At 34.0% G+C, this 21,738-nt stretch overlaps 1 protein-coding gene across 18 annotated transcripts in view; it reads left to right on the top strand.

The window, feature by feature from the left end:
- Positions 1-21,738, top strand: part of LINGO2 (leucine rich repeat and Ig domain containing 2) — a 1,061,594-nt gene that overhangs the window by 773,929 nt on the left and 265,927 nt on the right. For all 18 annotated transcript variants that reach the window (XM_036217659.1, XM_036217656.1, XM_036217649.1 and 15 more), the window contains one exon: positions 3,470-3,628. The gene's annotated coding sequence lies outside the window, so the exon portion shown is untranslated. The remainder of the gene's footprint in view (positions 1-3,469; positions 3,629-21,738) is intronic.

Raw genomic sequence — 21,738 nt, 5'->3', positions numbered from 1 at the left:
TGTCCCCTATCCAAAGGGCTTTGCAACAAGCCCCCATGGGGAAGATAAAGCACATCCCTGAGATAAAGTTTAAAGAGCAACATATCAACAAGTACAGATCAATAGCCTATAAAATGAATGTCTAAGCGCTGAGAGGATCTTTTGGAAAGCTTTCTTCAAAGCAGTAAAATAAACTAAAAGGGTAGTAGCAGTGTGCATAAAGAAAGGCAAAGAAGTCAAAATTCAATTACAGAGCACTTGAGACCAAGAAATAAGAAAACAGGGCTTGTAAATGTTTGAATTTCTTCTACATTTTCAGTTTTTATTTTGTTCTTGTGATGTTTTAAGTTCATATATAACAGTATTTTATCAATAGGTTCTGTATACCACACCCCCATCAAGAACCTCTTTGTATTGTCAGAATTTAAATGAACACTATTGAGGTAAAGTTTATATACAATAAAATGTATTCATTAAAAATTTATTTTTGAAAGAATTAAGTTTTTAAAAAATAAAAATAGCATTTATTTTTTGAAGGATTGTTTTTAGGCTAGTCATCCCACTAACAAGCAGAAACTCAGAAAATATAAGATGAGAAAATAGAAGAAAATTAAACACTTTTGTAATCATATTGATTTTAGTAAAAACCACTCAATTTCTAAGAGTATTTTTAAAAAGTATTCTCTGTACCTTTTGTTTTCATGTTCATATTTAGTAGCATATTTGAACAGAAAAAAATTGAAAATTTTATTTTAAGCAGTTATTTTTATTCTAAAAATTGTTATTAGAATAAAGTTTTAAATGAACACTATGAAATTAGTACATCTAATGAACATCTCATGGACTTCTCTTGGAGAAGAATATATACACTTAATTTTATATAATCTCTTTGAGAAAACATATGGAATGATAATGCAAAAACACATGAACCAATTTATTGTATAAGACAATAGTAACCCCTTGACCCCCAAAATCTGTTAACTTGTGTTATAGACCACACAGGACCACACAGACATTTGGAAGGCACTGATTCCATGTTAGATGCCAGAATGTTATGTAATAACTGGTCAGATTTTCTGAGCCATTTTGACTCAGTCTGTTAATAGGCTTATGAAGGACTTCAGAGTGACACAAAGTCATCACATCCAGGAAGAACTTCACATGAGTCAACCGTATGAATAGGTCATTTTATGTTGTAGATTTGCCCTTAGCCTACAGTGTTTTATTCACTGACAAACTTCATAAAATCCCACGATTCAGTTACATAGTGGATAAGATATAAAATAAGGCCAATTATTTTTATTTGATCTAATGTTGCTACTTTTCTTAATTACAAATATATGTCAATGAATAACAATAAAATAGACAGTAATCTTTTATGAGGACAATATGTGTATTTTCATTTTGTATCTGAGTACCTGGTCTCATAACTGGCACAACTAAAGTGCTCAATTAAAATTTGTATAATGAATAAGTGGGTTAATGAATAAGTGATCAATTGTCAATCAATGGTCAGTGGAAAATTATCATTACATATATACATATGTGTGTGTGTATATATATATATAAAATGCACCTCTACAAGAAGGTGTCAGTGGTGTCAATAGCATTGCTTCTGTATAAGGAAAAAAAGCCATTTAGAAAGTAGGTAATTAAGTTGATTTACTTATTTTCACTCTTTTACAGTAAGTATGAAAAGTCACACTAGGGCACAGATGGGAGCTTCGAAAGCAAATAGCTTTCAAAAATTCCTCACTTTATTGCAAAGTGTGGGAGCTTAGCAATTATGTTTATAAACACTTCTCTGTCATTTTGTCCACTAGTGTTTGACTTTTTAAAATATCCTGTATGACCGACCGCCAAGAGATCAGAAAAGATTACCACTCATGAAAAAAGATTGGTCTTATAAGGGAATTGGTTTGATAATTTTCAGATTATCTTCAAAGAAGAAAAAAAGTAAAATAATTTTTGTCATGAGTAGAAACATTTTGCATTCTGAAATTGACTAAGATTTAGTTTAATGAATACTAGAGCTTGGATCAATAGATTAGAAAATTTTAGTTGTACGTGTTTATGTGTACGTGTGTGTGTGTATTTAAGTGTATCAGCAATGGCACCAACATGACACTACAGTTTTGAATTACAGAATGGTCATTTTGTGTCCAAGTATACATGTGTTTCTTTAAGGATTTATATAGTAGTGTTGCATTTTAGTCTAAGGTAATTGTTTGACTTCCACCCTTGCCATTTTAACATTCTTGCTGAAATGGCACAATAAGATAGCTCACTACTGTGTCTTTTTACAAAGTCTCCACATTGACTTCTGGGAATACTTGAATGTGTAATCACATATGCATGTGGATATATCATTTTGTGTCTGTTAAAATCAGTTTTGCACCTGTGTCCATGAATCTGCAGCACATAATCACTCACATATGTCTCTCTCCAGGCTTAGAATAACTTCTCAGTCATTTGTTTTTCACTACTTAGAAAATAATAACAATAAATTTATTTTGGTATAGGCATAACTGAATCTAGTTGTCATAGCTAAAATAATTTAATAGTATTAAAGGTTATCCAGGGAAGACCAAGTAACACATTTGTTCATTAATTTCTTTCTAAATTTGTATTGAACAGAGTTATTCATGTGTCAGATATCAGTGCAATTAAGAGTTTTGTTGATTGTGCATGGGATTTTTCTCCTTGAATGGAAGTTAAAAAGGCTTATGAAGTTTAAATACCATATTTACTTATCTAAACATAAATAGTTGAACTATTATATATGCGGCAGATTGTTCCAAAATTAATTACCTAGTTACTTTCTTGAGCTCTGGTCATTCCTTTACGTCCAAACTCTGATTACGACATGTTTATATTGGTTATTGTCTTATAGTTTGTATCTTGGTATGAATAATGGTGGCTGCTGAATTTGTAGCACCTCAACATTCTCCTCAAAAGGGTTTCCCACAAACTATCCTATAGAGGTGATGTAATTTTTATACTAGTAATATTGACATTGACTGAAGAGCTAGAACTTACAAAGGAAACTGACTTTGATCTAGACCTTCATATGGATTTTCCTCTAGCTGCTGATGGGTTTTGTTTTGTTGAACTTCATTATCCAGTTACCCTGAAATTATTATGAGTATAGTCAGAAAACCCTCTGAGTACTCCAAGTGACCACCTATGTGAAGGAGAAGGGGTACATACTATAAAATGTGTGCTTTAATATCAATAATATTTATGTATACTGACAGCTTAAGAGATAAAAAGAAATCACAGGGAAAGGAGCATGAACCCTTCAAAACACACCTCAATAGCCCGTAAACTTGTCTTCTGGCTTTCATGTTTATCAGCATCTTGGGAGATTTTTACAACACCTCACACACTTCTTTATTATTCTTTTATTGTTTAAGTAGTGATGCCTCCTGGACCTAGGACATGGTTCACTATTTTCAATTAAAATGAAGAAATACCTTGTTTGTTTCAGGTTCATTTCAAGCAGTTGGATCATGGGAGTCTGAGAGAGGCTGCCACCCATGACATGTTGGAATTATCATGATCAACTACCCAGACTGGATTTCACCCAGTGGCCAAGAGATTTGCATGGTAGACAACAAAGGTTGGATTTTTAAGAAGAGTAAACCAGGTAAGATTTGAGTGGGAAATCTGATCCTTTATCACTTGTTCTAAGGGTTTTAGTGTGAATGAATATATAGCTTTAGTATGGAATAATATATAGCTTTTCATTTGTTTCCTAAGTCCACTGAACAGGTTATTAAAGAATAGTGATGCCCTGAATTCAAGAGAATGTATATAGTAATAATTTGGTCCCTTTTTCTCAAGAGAAGACGGAAATTATTTTAAGATACATGTAAAACAGACGTAAAAACACTGTAGATGCTAGTTTAATGCAATAGCCCAAAATGTCAAGATATAGAGATTTTCTCTTTAAGTAACTACTCTGAACCACAATGGAATAAACAGTTATACTTTTGAAGGTACAGTAGGGAAAGTGTTGCCATTAAATATTTATATTATAAAAATGTACCAGTTCACAGCATGTAATCTTATAAATATGACTCTAAGAAAATTATACTATTATTCTGCCTTTTATTTCTTTGAAAGTGTTTATCATTCTAAATTGTCCATCTAAGTATTATTCAAAATGGTGATGCACTGACATACTCTATTATTATTGTGGCTTCTAGAATTTAAAATAGTGTAGTCTTATTCCAGTACTCTTTTTTCTACTTTATCTATTGCATTCTGGAAACTCTTCTCAACAATTACCCATAGTTTGGTAAGATCTTCTTATCTCTGTTTAACTCTCTTCCTCCTCTATAGCATAATTTAAATTTATCAACACTTAGCTGCGGAAAACACAAGTCATTCTTGTTCTCTGACTTTAAGATCATCAGAGCTTTTACAGCTCCTTCAAATTTTATGCATTCCGAAGCCAGATTTTTTTAAAGATCAATTGTAGAAAGAAAAATATAAGTAAAGTTTATTATTAATTTAGAAAACAATATGGAAAGATTATTCCAGGTCCTTTGAACTTTAAGTTTTGTATGAATATAGTTTCATTTGTGGAATGAGGCTCAACCTAGTTCCATGCTTCATAGCATTAGTATCTCACAAACAATTATAAAAGAAAGTATACAAGTACTTTTGACCCAAGTATTAAGAATCATAACTTCTCTTTTCTTCATACAGTCTTTTGAAGTGAACCTTGTTATTAGGAGTACAAAGATAGCACATTACATTGTTCTGTATAAAATAATGATTCAGAAAGGACTTCTGGCCATAAAATATGTTAAAGTGAAGTCATATATTTTCCCAGTTGAGAGTTAACTCTCTTAAAAATGAACACAAAATTTATATATTACAATTTCATAGTTTATATTAGTTTTAAATTCACTTTTGTCCTTTGTTATAAGACTAGCAGGTGCATTTTTATGATGAGGCAAGTTAGTTTCTCCATAAAGTTAAAAGAGTGTTAAGACTTCCCAATTCTGTTTCTTAGAAGTTTATAACAAAGGCATAAAAATTTGCACTGTTCCTTAGCTTAAAAGTAATTTTTTTTTCTTAAAGCATTTTTAAAGCAAAGGTTTGTCTCACTCAGGATTACATTATTGTATGCTTGTACATAAAAGAAATATTAAGCTATAAAGAGAGGATATAAAAGTTGAGATTTTTCAAAGCACTTCTGATAATAGCATGCCCTATGTAATGGAATATGCAGCCTCCAAGGTTGTTCATAAAGCACATTTAAGTAGCACCTGTGTATGCAATGTGTCACTAACTCTACAGAGAGTAGTGGGCATTCTGTCTGTGCAATTATGCTTATTCTGAGGTCCTCTGAAAATAAAATCTTGAGAACTTAGTGAAGTAGCCGATCTCATCATGAAAAGTCTTATATGAATCCTAAATACTTTTTGGCTGCATATTTATTTGCAATCCAAACATTTTTTGAATGTCAACCACATGTAAAGCAGCATGTAGCCAGAAACAAATTAGCAACCATTCCTGCCCTGCCTTCAAGTAGTTCACACTCGCAAAGTAAAACAGACATGTAAATAGCTTACTCCAGGCAAAATGAACTGAAAACTAATGATATCTTTCGAGCAAAATTATTCAGAAGTTAAGCTGAAGAACTATTAAAGTTGATAAGAGTATTAGAAAGTCTTTGAGACTTAAAGGGCATTTCAGCTGCACAGCTAAAAAGTGGGGAGAATTTTAATTGATGGTAAATAGATGAGAATGCATTCTAGGCTCAGGGAATAGTCTGGAAAAGTCAGCAAGGGATAAAAATAAATATTATGTTTGGAGAATAGAAAGCTTGACATCAGAGTGTAGAAAGGAATGCAAGAAGAGGTTCAGTATATAGATTGGGGCTGGACTATAAATGTAAAAGTGAAGTAATCTAATCTGTACTTTAAGAAAATGATTCTGGGAGAGGGTGGGGATGTAGACAAGGAAGGCACTTGCAGGCAGTAAAGATAAACTAAGAGTATTCAGTCCTGTGAATGTAGAAATGTGGTACAGACTCTGATCTGCTGTGTCACTGGTACCTAGAACAGTTCTTGCCCATGATTGATTCTGTTAGTTTCTGTTAAGTGCTAACTAAATGAATGTTTCTCAGGGATAATCAATGAAGTTCTACATTTGAAACTTTTTTTCTTTTTTTTTAAATAGTTTGAAAACTCTTTATACATAGGATGAAAATAATTTAACTTACCTGTTTTTCACCACAGACATGTGTATATACACATACACAAACACACACTAAACTCTCTCCCAATATGTGCTTGAAGTTAAACCTTAGATCTTATTTCTGAAATTTATGCTTCAATTAAGATGGGGACAACTGCTACCCTACTTTATTTCCTTTTCGAGACTTTTATCTCTTAGGCTTTATCCTTCCTTTCATTGTTTTATCATCACATCAGTTACTGTGTTTCATTCTTCTGAAATGCAGCATACATTGCAAGCACATTTGTATGGCAAATCTACCCTACCTTGGTATATACTGTTTACTTAAACCTAATTAGGTAATTCTGCCGAAAGTATTACCTTTCCACCACAATGCGCTTTTGCTCAAAATCATAGGGAACACTTTAAAGCATGGAAAATAATTGGGGAAGGGAGCCTGAAAAAGACAGAAAATGAATGTAAGTGAACTTCAGCCCAACCTTCTTTGACACAGTCCTCTAATGAGCCAGAGTGCATTAATACCTCTGCCAGAGGAAACTCCTAACTCACAGCATCACTTTCACTCCAATTATTTTATCGAAATTACCATTGTCATAAGGCTCCCCAGGAGAATGCCAGATTCAGTACATTTTGTATGATTGAATCATCCATTTTCCCAGAAGTTCTCTTATGGTCTGGGAAAAATCCAAGAATTTCTTTCTAAAGATGCATACTTACGGAAATGTAGACATGACTCACTAAAATGTAATATTTTTGAGACCAGAGTCTTTGTTTTTCTTCTCTAAGACCTTAATTACAGAGTTGCTTACTTATTCAATAAGCATATCTGAAGAGTGATGAATGAATGAAAATCAAAACTTGTGCTTCAGATCAAAACCATAGCTTTTGTATTTTTAACAGTAGGAAGTCTCTCTCTTTCTTGTTAGGGGGTCAATTGGTATTTGGTTCATCCTGTCCATTGTCAGATCAAAGGTATCTTATCTTCTCAAAGTTCACTGCCATTATTTAATAACAAGTATTTTAAAATCACTATGTGACATTTAATAGTACTCAAGTATTTATTAGGAGTAAGGAGGATTTAATCTAAAATAAAGGAACAAGAAAAAGAAAAAAAGCATTAATTAAATGTCTCATTGCCTTTATAAATAAAGTATGGTTCTCTCACATACTGCCACAAATTTGAATTTATCTTTCTATAGATTGCAAATGCTTGGAATATAGAAGTAAAGTCCTCACTCTTTCCATGTTGTTGTGTGTGGACTTTTCTGGGTAGAAGTCACTGGGATGCTGCCATCTCAACAAGCAACCCTCTTCTACTTTGAAGATCCAGGCTATAGCAAATTGTGGTGGAAATATACTGTCACCTATATAGACATTGGCTCTAAGTAGACTTGAATTGAATCTCAACTCTGACAATTACAAATTATGTGAACTCAGGCAAGTTATTTATCATCTCAGAGCTTTGATTCTAATCAGTAACATGAAGATATTAGCATTGGTCCCATGGAGCAATTGTGAGGATTAAGTGCAATCATAGATATTCGACACTCAGCAGAATATCAGACACATTATCAATAAGTTGTTGCTCTAATTATTTTGTTATTATTATTAATTATTATTATTTATAGTCTATATATATAGTAGTTCTACCTTGAAGTTAATCAATTTCAGCCAAATGTCAGAATATTTCACCCTTGGTCCTCGGAAGTAAATGAGAGGTAAAGTGCTTACTAAAATACCTGATACCTCATAAGCACTCAGTGTTAGTCATGATGATAGTTATTATTATCATCATTATCATCATTTACTTATATAAGCATTTCTCTTCTACAAGATTTTCGTGGGGGTCATGGTCTAATCTATTTATATCAATAACTTTCTTCCTAGGATGATGACAGGTCTGAGTTATAGGTAGTGTGATTTCAAGATAATACTCCGTTCAACAGTTGGTTATTGTTCATATTATAATCATATAGCTGGCTGTCTTAGTATTGAGGTAAACAACATTTTCTTTATTACCGAAGAGCACCAGAGTGGTTTTTCATATCAAATTATTGTCTTTAGAATCAATTAAATACATTGAATTGAAAACATTATATACTTAATATTGCATACATATACGAAACATTAACATTTATCTATGGTAGCAAATAAATCATCCTGATTGACTGACATAATTATCTAATGTGAAAATACTACTTTAATGTATACTCATACAGATTGTCTTTAGAAGTCCATGACGTTAAGCAAGCAGTATATATAATTATACCTTTATCCTTTTTTTTTTTTACTAAATGTATTTTATAAGAAAGACATTAATTTTGAAATGAAAATTTAGAAATAAAACTACATTTAACATGGTAAAATAATACTTTAAAAGTTAATGGTCATAATTAATTTCACAACATGTCATCTAAAACCATGCTAGGAGAAGAATGGGGCTATATCGAAGACTATGAATTTCTGGCCAATGCTTTGTAAACTATTGGTTTTCGGTCACCTCAATCTTCTCAGAAAAAGATAGAATCTAGATTTTCAGATGACATCCGGGGGAAGACAATGTAGACTAGAAAACTGCAGTGGACAGTGGAGAATGAATCAACCATAGGTAAATAAAAAGATTCCAGGTTTTGGTGAAGGGCCATCTAGGATTGGACTGTGGGATTCAGTAACAAGCTGAGACTGGAAAGCTGCTCATCCCTCAGCAGCTCACTGTTGCCCTCAGGAAACCAATGGAGAAAAGAAAAGGAATTCAGAGATGAACTGTGGTTAAGAAAGTAGCCCCGAAGTGATCGACTGTGGATTTAAATGAAAAGTCAAGTAGAGCCATGCTGGGCTGTTTGATCAAGTGTGTGTCAGAGATGTTGGACTAAGTGGTGGGAAATCCTTAGCGAGCAAAGAGAACATTTCATTAGAAGGGATTTATTCATTGTGAGGATAAGATTTAGTGTAAAATTAAGATTCTACTGGAGACAAACAATCTTTACAGTCTCTACTGCAGAAATGTGAAAGGAAGGATGACCAATACCTGATTGCATCATTTATCTTTCTACTGAATACACCACAACAGCAATAAAATAATAATGGTAACCATCCTAAATTGAATATCAGGATCAATACAGGTCTTTTGTATCAGTAACTCTGATATATAATACATATACATGTATTCGAGATGAAGAAACTGAGACTTAGAAAGGTTAGTAATTTTTCCAGGCTTACCCAGATTATATGTGTCAGGATGAGTTTCTCTCCCCAAATCCCCTCTTTATAAAATTTGTGATTTTTTTCTATTACTCTGTTTTTTTGGTTTTTAAAACTAACAGTCCAATCCCTATGCCATTATTCATATGTACAAATTTGTTCTATTTAGGATAAATTTTTAAAATATTGTATAATTTCCTTCTTGTTGCATGTGCATCTATTTTGCTTTTCCATGAATTTTAAAGTAGCTCAAGTGTAGAACCCTTGCTGTTTCTTTTTATGTAGGACCCGTGCCTACTAGTGTTACATTAGACTCTGATTCTGAACAAATGTTTGCTGTTATTGATATATGATAACCGATTTCTTCTTTTTTCAAAAAGGAAAACTTACATACAAATTTCATATATAATTCTTGGCATAAGTAGTATATATAAATTTATTAGTTATATAAATTAATAAGTGGAAAATTAAAAATTATTTGAATAAACTTTGTTGTTTTTTCATCTATATAGGATTTTCTTTTCCCTAACAGAGAGCACCAGAGTAATGTAACATATTGTTTTCTAATGTGCATTCTATGGTACACTGGTCTGGTGGCATATGTTTAGATACAAAGGGTTTTACAGCCAAATACATTTACTAGCATGTTAATTAATAAAGACTGACTGAAGAAGAATTTACATTTGCCTGCCACGTGGGCCATTTTTTTCCCATAACAATTAAAAGATTGTTGGTAATTGGAGGAAAGCAGATGGTTTGAGCCATCTTTTCCCATAGACCTTAGCTCTGGTGTTAAGAACGCAGGCCTTGGCCAGATATATTTTTATTCTCTTCACTTTTCTCCTTTCCTTTATTTGTACTTCTTCTTCTTCTTCTCCTCTTCTTCTTCTACCTCTCCCTTCTAAACACACACACATACATTCCCCTCCGCTCTCTCTGTTCATCACCCTATAAACATGTGAACATGTATTTCTTTGGGTTTCCTTGTGTTTCAATCATAACAGGTATTACTTCCAGTAATATATCTTCTTAGATGTATTGCCACCATAAGTGAGGTTATAATTTTTTTGCATTCATTCAGGCAAAGTCTAAACACTCCTCTTCCTCTCCCTACTTTTGACCAGAGAGACATCGCAATTTTAAGACAATTCCTATAGACAGAATTCTTTTACTGCAGAATTGCTTTTTAGAAGGTAACCTTATTTTCATACTCTTGGCAGTAGAATTCTATACACAGGCAACATTTCACACATTCAAAATGCGGGCTAATTATTAAGACAAATCCAATTAGTGTTATGCTACATTAGCATCATCACTTGGAGATTTTTGCTGAGAGTCTTTTTGGCAAGGGTACTTGGCCACATGAAACAGTCTCAATTTCTGTCTTCTTTCACTTCCACATAGATTGAAGACTATCTCCAATCTTAAATCTTAACTTTAACCTCAAAGAGTTTATGATGCCAATGACAAGTGGAACAGATATAGAAAATTATCAAAAAAGAAAAAAGGCAGTTACCATAAGTGTCAGGCAGGAGCTTGGGCATATGATAAGAACTATAGAGGTTCAGAGGAAGAAAAAGTGATGGTGAGCTGGAGGCCTCAGGAGAGCTTCATTAAGAAGGTGGATCCAGAGCTGAGATCAAAGAAAGAGTAAGAATTCGTTCTTTTTAAAAATGCTTTGCTAGAGTGGTGTTTTAATGTCTTTCTGTCTTCAGTTTTGTCTTCAATCCATTCAAGCCTATAGCTAAAAGCAAACTCAACATGTCATTCCCAGACCTTGAGGATAAAACGATTAAATCTAATGTATCACAGGAAGCTTTCCATAATAAATCCTCTTCTTATTTCTCGAAACTCACATCTTTTGTGCACACACCTTATTTGGTCTCATTACTATTGCACGATGTTTGTCATCTCCTGTCATATATAGCTGGTTAAATCTTATTTGTTCTTCTTGAACCCTTGAACATACTTCTACTACATTTGCTTCTTTCCCTAGAATATGAGTCCTCTAAGAAAGGGACCAGTTCTTATTCATCTTTGTATCTTGCAGAGCTGGCATGTATAAATGAGCATATGCCTTTTGTTCTCGATTATATCAAGACTAAGCCACATAATTCTTTGTCAATTTTGATGACTGGAAATCAACCCCTATTCTCCTCTTTGCCTTTACTTTGCTGAAATGCCATTATGGGATGGTTGAAAAGAACAGCGAGTTCTAGAATATCTAGTAAAAAATGTCGTGGGCTGGAAAATATGATGTAAATTATCAGGATTGAAAACAAAATTCCATCTCTGGCACTGGAAATATTGCAGATGGTATTGAAATGCAACTCAGAAATGTGATTTATAAAAATGATAGTAATTCTAATTCTGATAGAAAAAGTTTTAAGGGTTTAAATATCTTTTCATGATTCTACATTGCTGAAATTTAGCTAGGCTCTAAATCTCAGTAAATTTCCTTCAGTATATCCTACTTGGATTAAATCATAATCAACATCACAAATATGCCATCTCTGTCTAGACCACTAATCTAAAGTCTTAAAATTAAAGACTAACCCCTCACAATATTTGATATACCTGTAACCAAGTTTGTTTTCATCATTCCATGACTTAATAAAGTATATCTAAAGTCTTAGATTTCAATTTTCTTCTTTTTTGCCACATAATTTTTTTTACTATGGTATTGCAAGTAAGAAAGTATAATAAATAGGATTACAAGTATTAAAAAAAACTATATGTAATAATTGAAATGCAAATGATGCATTATTTTAGTAACCAAGAATTAGATTGTAAATATGGAAAATGATATATATTGTTACAGTATGAAATAACTAAAAGTAAATGCATTATAAGTGCATTTTTGTAGCTGGCTGCTGGAAAATCTGAAGCATTGGAAGAGGCACCTAAGACTTTCCTAGCTCAGAATCTCAACTTCTAGTAATTCTCAAACTTATAGCTAATAAAAAGTCTCCTACCCTATTTCTGAACATCTCCTTGACATAGTTAATGCAAATTAGATTATAAAATATGATCTAATCTAAGATGAGGGAGTACAGTTATTATAACACAGCATCTAAGCTAACTTATATATTTTTTTTTATTTAAAATAATGTTTGTTTCCTGGCATGAGCTTGCAACACAATGAAAACATGATCCCTAATAGCTGAGTAGTGCTTTCTCCATCTGATCTTTCATAAAACGGAATTTTTAATCAAGCCAGAACCTTCTGAAATACATGAATTGGAGACCTTCAAAAAAAATTGTCCTGGAAGAGATGGTAAATTACAGTTTGATCTCATTTGTTCTAAATTCTGTACATCATTCAGCCCTGAGTTATAGCCGTCTCATCCTTGTGAGATATGCCCCATAATTCATTCTAGTCAACATGATGCATTTACTACGAAAAGACTCATATCTTGGAAATAATTTGACTGTTTCAAACTGTGATTTCTAACTAATCAGAAGGTAATTTTATTAAATGTCTTCCTAGTTGCCAAGTCTAATCACATTCTACCCAGTTCAGTCAGTGGCTGGCCTCTGTATCTGGAATGTTTTGTGAGATTTAATGAAGGTCATGATTTAAATGGAATTCTGTTACTGGACATTGAAGTTCCCCAAAATGTTTAGGTTATAAAGATCAATAACAAATTCATCTTGCCTTCTCCACAGGCATTTTGTTTATTGTTTAGAAATAGCTTCAGATGCAAGCAAGCATTTTCTACATGCAGAAGCTCAGTAATTGTGGTTTGAATATACCAGGAAGGCATTTACAGTTTGTCTAGAAACAAGTCTGTCACAAATCAGAGAATTAAGTAATGCCAGATGTATAGAACCAAATGTAAATATCTGCCAGGTCTGCCACAGTATGATTCAATTAGTAGCGGAGTGTATTTATTTATGATGTCACTTCCCCCTGTCTTAGTTTCTGTTCACATCTTTGTTTCCCTTCCATACCAGACTATAAACATCTTGAGGCTGGGCACTGGTTCTTTCCTATTGTAGTAGTCTTCACTCCTAAAACAGTACCTGGCAATTGGGAGATGCTGATAATTGAACGGATTTTTTTAAAATGACTGTTATGTAATAGTCCTTTGATATATATTCATGAATAAGGGAATTAATGAATTGATGAAAGAATGACTATGCACATAACATTTTCTTACAGTAGAAATGTTTTAACAATAAACTGAGGCTTTTAACCGTTAAAAGAAAAGAATATGCACTCTCTTATTTACTTTAGAAATCAATTAAACTGAAGATTCAAATTTGAATATTGCATTTAAAACATTTGAAGCAAATGTTCTTGCCAGTATTTCCCAATTACACACTCTAATAATTCTTTAAAATAAAATCATCTCCCTACTGGCAAAGAGCGACATTTCTAGTGTGCTTTAGTTGTTCGTAAATTTCACCTTGTTCTGCCCATGCATCCACATTCACCTTGTCCTCTTTTTCAGCAACTCTCCCATGTTTGAAAAGAAATTAAAGCAGTTACTCTTCAGTTTGCAGGTCAGATCAGATATTTTTATTGAATGAAATGCTTAAAAAGGACTATTGCAATTTATAATAACTATTATATTGTTTCTGTTACTGTTATTAATGGGGGAGAAAAATGCTATGGTTGTTAACTTTAGAAAATGTAACTCTTCTAATCTGAGCCAATTCAAGGTCTGACTGCCCCAGAAAAGAACCAGGCACCAGCTTCTAGAGAAACACATTTTGCAGTTGTCTGATAGAAGTCACTACAGAATGCTGGGCTCTGGCCTGAAACATTGCATTTACCCACTTACCATCATTTGCCTTGTGCAGGGAGGACAACCTGTTCTTTCGTTCTTTGTGAACCAGACAAGAGTACCATGTATATTTACTACTGGATACATAAGAACCTGCCCCAACACATTATCAGCTATTCAGGTCACCTTAACATTTAAACAACCTCCTGCTGTTTTACTTCCACTCTCCACCTCCACAATGAAGATGAGCAAAGGGATGTTGTCTTAATTGGAACTAAACTTGGAAGTAGCTATATACAAAGGAAATCACAGAAAGATCTTCCAGTGATTTTATAATTTCATCGGTAGTTCCAAGTATTTATTTGTAAGAACTTAATTTCACAACCTTCTAATATTCTTTGGTTTCTTTGCATGTTTATGTTCTCGTTACCTTAAGTTTATATTTACTATAGTCACTAAGACAACAGATTGTATTTTTTAACATATTTAACTCCTTCATTAGACCAAGAGCTCTTTGTGGCACCTGGTGGAACTTACTGACATTGTAATATAGTGCCTAATGAAGGGTTAAACATTTAGTAGCTCCCCGATATTTGCCGACTTGATAAAGGAGAGCTTTCTGCATGCTATTTTCACATCACCTTCAGATGTAAAAGCCCATTCTTTGACTTTCATCTATGTTTTAAAATAACCTTGAAATTCTTTTTATCACTCTATTTATCATTTTCCTCAAAAAAAAAAAAATCACCCAGAAAAATACTTATTAATATCTACCATGTCATACATAGTGCTTTGCTTCTCAGGGCCTGTTGTATCCCCTTTATTGTCTTGAAGGAACTTACAGTCTAGATGCAGAGACAAGACAAACCACATAAAACAATAAATTACGAAATGGAGTAAATGACTGAATAAAATGGATACCGTAAATGATATGAACATGGTGTGTTCTAAGATTATGCCTAAGCTAGGTCCATTCAGGAGATTCATATCTGAGAAAGCCTGAGGTTCTTTGGGGGCCCCTGCCAGAGTTTGTGTGTTTGAAGGACTGAGGGGCTTCCTGGGAGAATACCATCTAAACAAAGAGAATCAGCAGACAATCTGACCTGATAACTAAGTCTTAGTCATCAGAGGGAGGAGTGATGTGATGAGCTTCTCGAATTTGTCCCTAATATAGGAATTTGTTCCTACCATTGTCTTTTACCACTGACTCATATGAGAATTTTAGGGAGAAAGAAAGAATTGTGACATAGAACTGGAATTACTGTATAAGATACTAATATTCATGAGACATTACTCTTATAAGGTATTAGGCACAAATTTTGTGTCCTTTAATCAAGGATAACAAAATGGAACAAAGGCTTTGCCTCAGGAAGACTGTTCAGTTTTGAGGAAATGGAGGGAACAATCATTCCCTAAATAATATATCCAGACAAGTAGTGTCTGCAGGTACCACAGGTGTCACGCAGAGGCATGAATCCTCAGTTCCTAACTGAAGTATCAGTGTTATTGACAAAGAAGGAGGAAGAGGCAGAAGTGTATGGTAGTGGCTAGACATATTCTTGAGTCCATGTTAACTCTTTTTGGTGGTACCAAAAATACCTGGAACAGGACTCAACCAAATGTATCAGTGAGTACAGGTGACATCCATAGTAAATATTTAAAAGAAGGTGAGATAACTGAGCTGTGGAGCAATCTGGGAAAGCTTTATGAAGCAAGAAGAACTGGATCTAGATCAATAAGGAGAGATGAAGGTAATGGGGAGAGATAGTACTGAAAAATGAAAATGAGCAAAGACAAAGAAGTTTTTGAAGTCTGTATGGGAGCCCATGAACATGGTCTCTGTGTTCAACGCTATGACTGACTGTAGCTCTGTGAGCATTAAGAGAGGTTGGTGGCAACTGGATTATAAATGGATATCAGAGCCAAACTAAAGTTGCTACAAAATCCAAAAATTGCAGGCTTTTAATATGAAGATTACGGGATTTCTCAAAGAGTAAAATTCCCTTGAGCCATAGCCACGCAATGAACACTTTACATATTTTATCTTTAATGTTTGAAAACTTTGTGAAGTATTACTATGTTTATCTTCTATAAATCAAAATTGAGGCTCAGGGAGTTTAAGTACCTTGCCCAACATGACATCATAAAGACTGAGCCATGATTCAAGACCAGATTTGTATGGTTTTACACAGCACTAAAACATATTGTATCTTTTTCTACTTTGCTCTTCTCAACTCCTTGATCTCTCAATGAGGTCAGGTTGACCTTGAATTTTCAGTCTTCCTATTTCAGTGTCTTGCCATGAATCTCCCAATATCACCTATACTTGAGTGGTTCCCCTTGGTATATTAATGTTATAGGAGGTCGATTGCCTGATACTTTAACAAAAAAACACAAGTCTTGTGCCCTCAATGACCTAGAGGGAGAATTTGAGTTAAAGGAGATAAGAAGGGAGAAAAGAATTAGGTTTTCTAAAGGAGGATGGCAAAAGAAGTGTCGAAGACAGATGAAACTGAAATTAAAGAAGGCCACCGTGATGGGGGAGCATTTAGGTGTAACTTGGCAAACTTACCAAACAAACTTCAGAGCAGAAAAGTCTAGCATTCTGGACTGAAAACAGACCTGACTTGGGGCCTAGGGATGAGGATGCCACACAGACAGGAAACCCATGAAGGCTTTCTCTACTGCCGAATGAGGAGAAATTTCTACCTACTCTAAATACCTGTTGAGGACTTAACTTTATTAGCTTCAAGGGCCATGCTAAAGTCTCTCTGAATACACCTGAGAATGAATCATCAAGGGCCTAAGCTACTGCTGTGATGAGTCACCCTGAAGAAAGAGATCAGTAGTAACTGGAAAATCTTGTTCCTGAAGTTGGTTGGAAGAAATAAGCACCTTATGATGTTTATGTTGGGTGTTGTTCACCGGAGGGCAGTGGGGGTGACGGTGGGGGTGGGAGGGTGGGCACCCATGAGGCAGCAAGCTGCTGTGCTGCCACTTCTGACAGCTTGATATAACTTATTTAACCACACTTTGTCTTAATCAATTTGACTTAATAAGAATAGCCAAAAAAAAAAAAAAAATTGCATTCTAATAAAAAATGTGTGCAAATTTGTAGGGAAGGTTGGAAAAACTGGTAAATAAATCAAATTTTAAGAGGTAAATGAAAGAAAATCTTCAATTTACACAGTTCAGATAGCATTATGTATGAGGCTGTTTTCTTCTGATTTAAAATGGGGTGGGGGATACTTTTCCGAGTTATTTATGAGCTCAGTGAAAAAATTAGATTGTGCTCTCAAATATATCTTGATGTCATTTTAACCCAAACATTAGTCATACATTTTTGAATTTCCAGTAGAGAAAAATATCTTCATAAATGGACCTTAGTTATATCTTTCAAATGTACTCTTGAAAATGGGCTGTGGAATTTACAATAAAGTTTTATGTAAGGTTCAGTGGCGGAACAGAGGAGGAAATAGTTGAAAATAAATTAGTCTCTTGGAAACATTATTTTGATACTTAATGGTTAGAACTAATTTTGTATGCTTTGGTTACTGAGGTCATATGGTAACATGCACTCTAAAATATATTCATATATACCATCTTCTTCAGTAAATATTAATTGAGAGTCCATTTTAGTTGTCAAATATACCCATTTCTCTCCATCTTCTCTATTCTTGGATTAATGTAATGGCCTCTTTTTTTTCTTTTCTTTTTATTTTTAAATTAAATTTATTGGCAGTGACATTGATCAATAAAATTATTCAGGTTTCAAGTGTACAATTTAATAATACATCTAATTCATATTTCATTGTGTGTTTACCACCCAAAGTTAAATTCCTTCCATCACCACTTATTTGACCCCCTTTACTCTTATCGAACTCCCCTCCTTTCGCTCTGGTAATAGATAGACTCTCGTCTGTGTCTAAGAGTTTTCGTTTGTCTTGTTCATTTGCTGCTTTCAATTTTATAACCCACATATGAGTGTTATTATATGCTTCTCAACTTTTTCTGTCTTACTTATTTTGTTTAGCCGGATAATCTCAAGATCCATCAATGTTGTCACAAATAGCAATTTTTTCATCTTTTCTTACGGCTGAGTAATATTCCATTGTATATATGTACCACATCTTCTTTATCCAATCATTTATTGAAGGGCTCTTCGGTTGCTTCCATGGCTTAGCCATCATGCATAATACAATGAACATCAGAATGCATAGATATTTATATATAAATGTTTTCAAATTTAGGAGATAGATACTAGAAGAGGGACTGCTGGGTTATATAATAATTATACATTTTTCGAGGAACCTCCATACTATTTTCCATAGTGGCTGTACCAATTTACATTTCCACCAGTGCTGTATGAGCGTTCCTTTTTCTCCATAATCTCTCCAACACTTGTTATGTATTACTTGTCTTGTAGATGATAGCCATTCTAACAGGTATGAGGTGGTATCCCATTGTGGTTTTGATTATCATTTCCTTCATAGCTAGTGAAGTTGAGCATCCTTTTATATGTCTTTTAGCCATTTATATGTCTCCTTGGGAGAAGCGTCTGTTTAGGTCCTCTGCTCATTTTTTAATGGATTTTTTTTGTTGTTGAGTTGTATGAGTTTTTTTATATTTTGGATATTAGCCCCATATGGAAGCGTTTTTTTGCAAATATCTTTTCCCATTCAGTTGTTTGCCTCTTTGGTCGATAGTGTATTTTGCTGTGCAGAAGCCTTTTCATTTGATATAGTCCCATTCATTTATTTTTGCTTTTACTTTTCCTGCCTTTGAGGTCAAATTCACAAAATCCTTTCTAAATCCAAGATCTATGATTTTAGTACCTATGTTTTCTTCTATGCACTTTATTGTTTCAGGTCTTATATTAGATCTTTGATCCATTTTCAGTTAATTTTGGTAAATGATGACAGATAATAGTGGTTTTATTCTTTTGCATATGGTTTTCCTATTTTCCCAGTACCATTTATTAAAGAGGCTTTCTTTTCTCCATTGCATAGTTTTGGTTCTTTTTTTGAAAATTGTTTGCCCGTATATATGTGAATTGATTTCTGGGCTCTCAATTCTATTCCATTGGTCTGTGTATCTGTTTTTCTGCCATTACCATGCTGTTCTGATTATTGTCACTTTGTAGTATGATTTGAAGGCAGGTAGTATGATACCTCTGGCCTTGTTCTCTGTTCTCACGATTGCTTTGGCAATTTGGGGTCTTTGTGATTCCACACAAATATGAGTATTTTTTGTTTTATCTCATTTAAAAATGTCATTGAAGTTTTGATGGGGATTGTATTAAATCTGTAATCTTTAGGTAATATGGCCATTTTAACTATGTTGTTTCTTCCAATCTATAAACACAAAATATCTCTCCATTTCTTTGCATCTTCTTCAATTTTTTTAATAATGTCTCGCAGTTTTCAATGTATAGGTCCTTCATATGCTTCATTAAGTTTATTTCTAGGTATTTAATTTTTTTGTTGTAATTGCAAAAAAATAATTTTTTAAAAATTATTCCTTTCTCTGAAATTTGATTTTATTGTATAGGAATGCAATGGATTTTTGTTCATCGATTTTGTATCCTGCAACTTAACTGTATTTATTTGTTGTTTTTAATAGTCCTTTTGGTGGCATCTTTAGGATTTTCTATATAGAGAATCATTTCATCTGTTAATGGCCTCTTAACATTTCTCTATAGCTGAATTTGGGCTCCTGCTTAATTTGTTTGTCATCAGATAGGGCTTTGGATCTGGAGGAAAGTGGAGTTTCTTTTTGGTCTATTGTCATCTAGGTAGGGTAATTAAAGCTATGCCTGGTGCATTTGCTAAGGAAATTACATCTAGCCATAATGTCTGGCTTGCGAGTCTAAATACTGTCATGTCAGAAGACCACAGGGCTTCTTTCAGGATTACTCTCTAAAAAGGGATACCAGGAACTACTCATTAGGTGCAAGTATTGCTAAGGGATTATGTCCCAGTGTTTATGTTTGTATTTCCTTTCCTCCATGGACCTAACAGAAGCTTGGTTACCAAAATATTAAGTGATGATTTCCTTGAAGAAAAGCTTCCAGAAAGTTTTTATGGCTTCTTTTTTCAAGTGCAGTAAGTTTTAGCCCTTATCTATTTTTCTATACAAAAGGACCACTGTGTGTTTTTCACCCCCACTGGCTTAGGTGATAACTAAGGCCATAAAGCCAGTGCAAATGGAATAATAAAGAGCCTCATTTATTGAGGCTGCATTCAAGAATAAGGTGACTAGTAGGTATGAAATAAATTGTCTTTTTCAAGGACCAAGGTCTAGGAGCATGGGGACATGTGGTCAGTTCACACAACAGGCAAAAACCAATTATATTGGGTATTACGAACAAGCTAGTTTCCCTTTTAAAATAAAAGTTGACTCACAACTATTTATTGAACCCCTATCATGTGAGAGACAGTATCCTAAGTTCTGATGATGGTGGGGAACTAGAAATATTGATCCTAATGATGAGGACTACAAGATGGTTATGTTTCATGAAGGGAGGCATATAATAAATGATGTAAAAAAAAAAAATTAACTGACTCAAAAAGAGAAGAAGTTAACGGTTTTATTCAGCTTGTACACCAGAAGCACCTGAAAACAAGGTAACTCTCCAAGTCAAAGCACTGTTGGGATTTTACAGGGTGAAAAGAGGAAGGCATGCCTGTCCTATGGTCTGGCTCAGGGACAGTTTTCAACTTTAGCTACTGTATCTCTTGCTGTTGGTATAGTTGAAGGTTGTTTTTATTGTTGCGCCTTTTGCTCCAGGTTATTGTAAAACCATGCAAAAAAACCCTATCAGAACATTACTTTTGAAAATTGTTTTTATAAACTGTGGACTTTGTTGGTTAGTCAAGGTTCAGGAGCAGGGAAAATAGGAAAAGGGAAGGGGAGTCCAAAAGGAAGAAAGGCCACATTTGAAGACTGTTTTTGTTCTTTTGCAAAAAGTATACAAATAAATAAAATATTTTCAGGGTTTGTAAATTGAAGTGATTCCAGGTAAACATGGAAGAAAGTTGTTAGGGAGGCATCACTAAGGAGAAGACATTCAAGTTGAAACCTTACTCTTGAGAAAGAGAAAGCCATATGAAGATACAGGAGGTTTAGCAACTACAAATGCTGTGAAGCAGGAATAAGCTAGGCATGTTCACAGAGAAGAAAGAACAAGGGAGATGTGTAAAGAAAAGTTACAGTTGGAGAGTTTGTAGGCTGTGCTTTAATATTTGGTGACATAAGAAGAGAAAGTGAAGTAAAGATGCAAAAAAGTTCACACTTGATTACAATTGTTCTGAATAGGCATCAGCTCTTACTGCACTTGGCAGGTGTTCAGAACAGATTCTGATGGTTGTTTTGGAGTGATGGTTTCCAAATGACATTGTGCTTAGAAGTCATTTGGCCATAATATTAAAATGCAGATTCTAATTCAGAGGCCTGAGATAGGGCCTGCTACTCTACTTTCTAATGAACTCGAGTCATGCTGATGATGCCAGTGGAAGAGCTATCCCAAGTACGAAGGAAGGCTTCAGGGGCTTCTTTGGAGGCCCCCGTCTCATCTTCAATTCCCCCAAATATTTAAGACATCGGAATT

This window comes from Rousettus aegyptiacus, unplaced genomic scaffold, assembly GCF_014176215.1.
Source record: "Rousettus aegyptiacus isolate mRouAeg1 unplaced genomic scaffold, mRouAeg1.p scaffold_m13_p_3, whole genome shotgun sequence".
Classification (NCBI taxonomy): Eukaryota; Metazoa; Chordata; class Mammalia; order Chiroptera; family Pteropodidae; genus Rousettus; species Rousettus aegyptiacus.
This window is presented reverse-complemented; position numbering and strand designations above follow the sequence as displayed.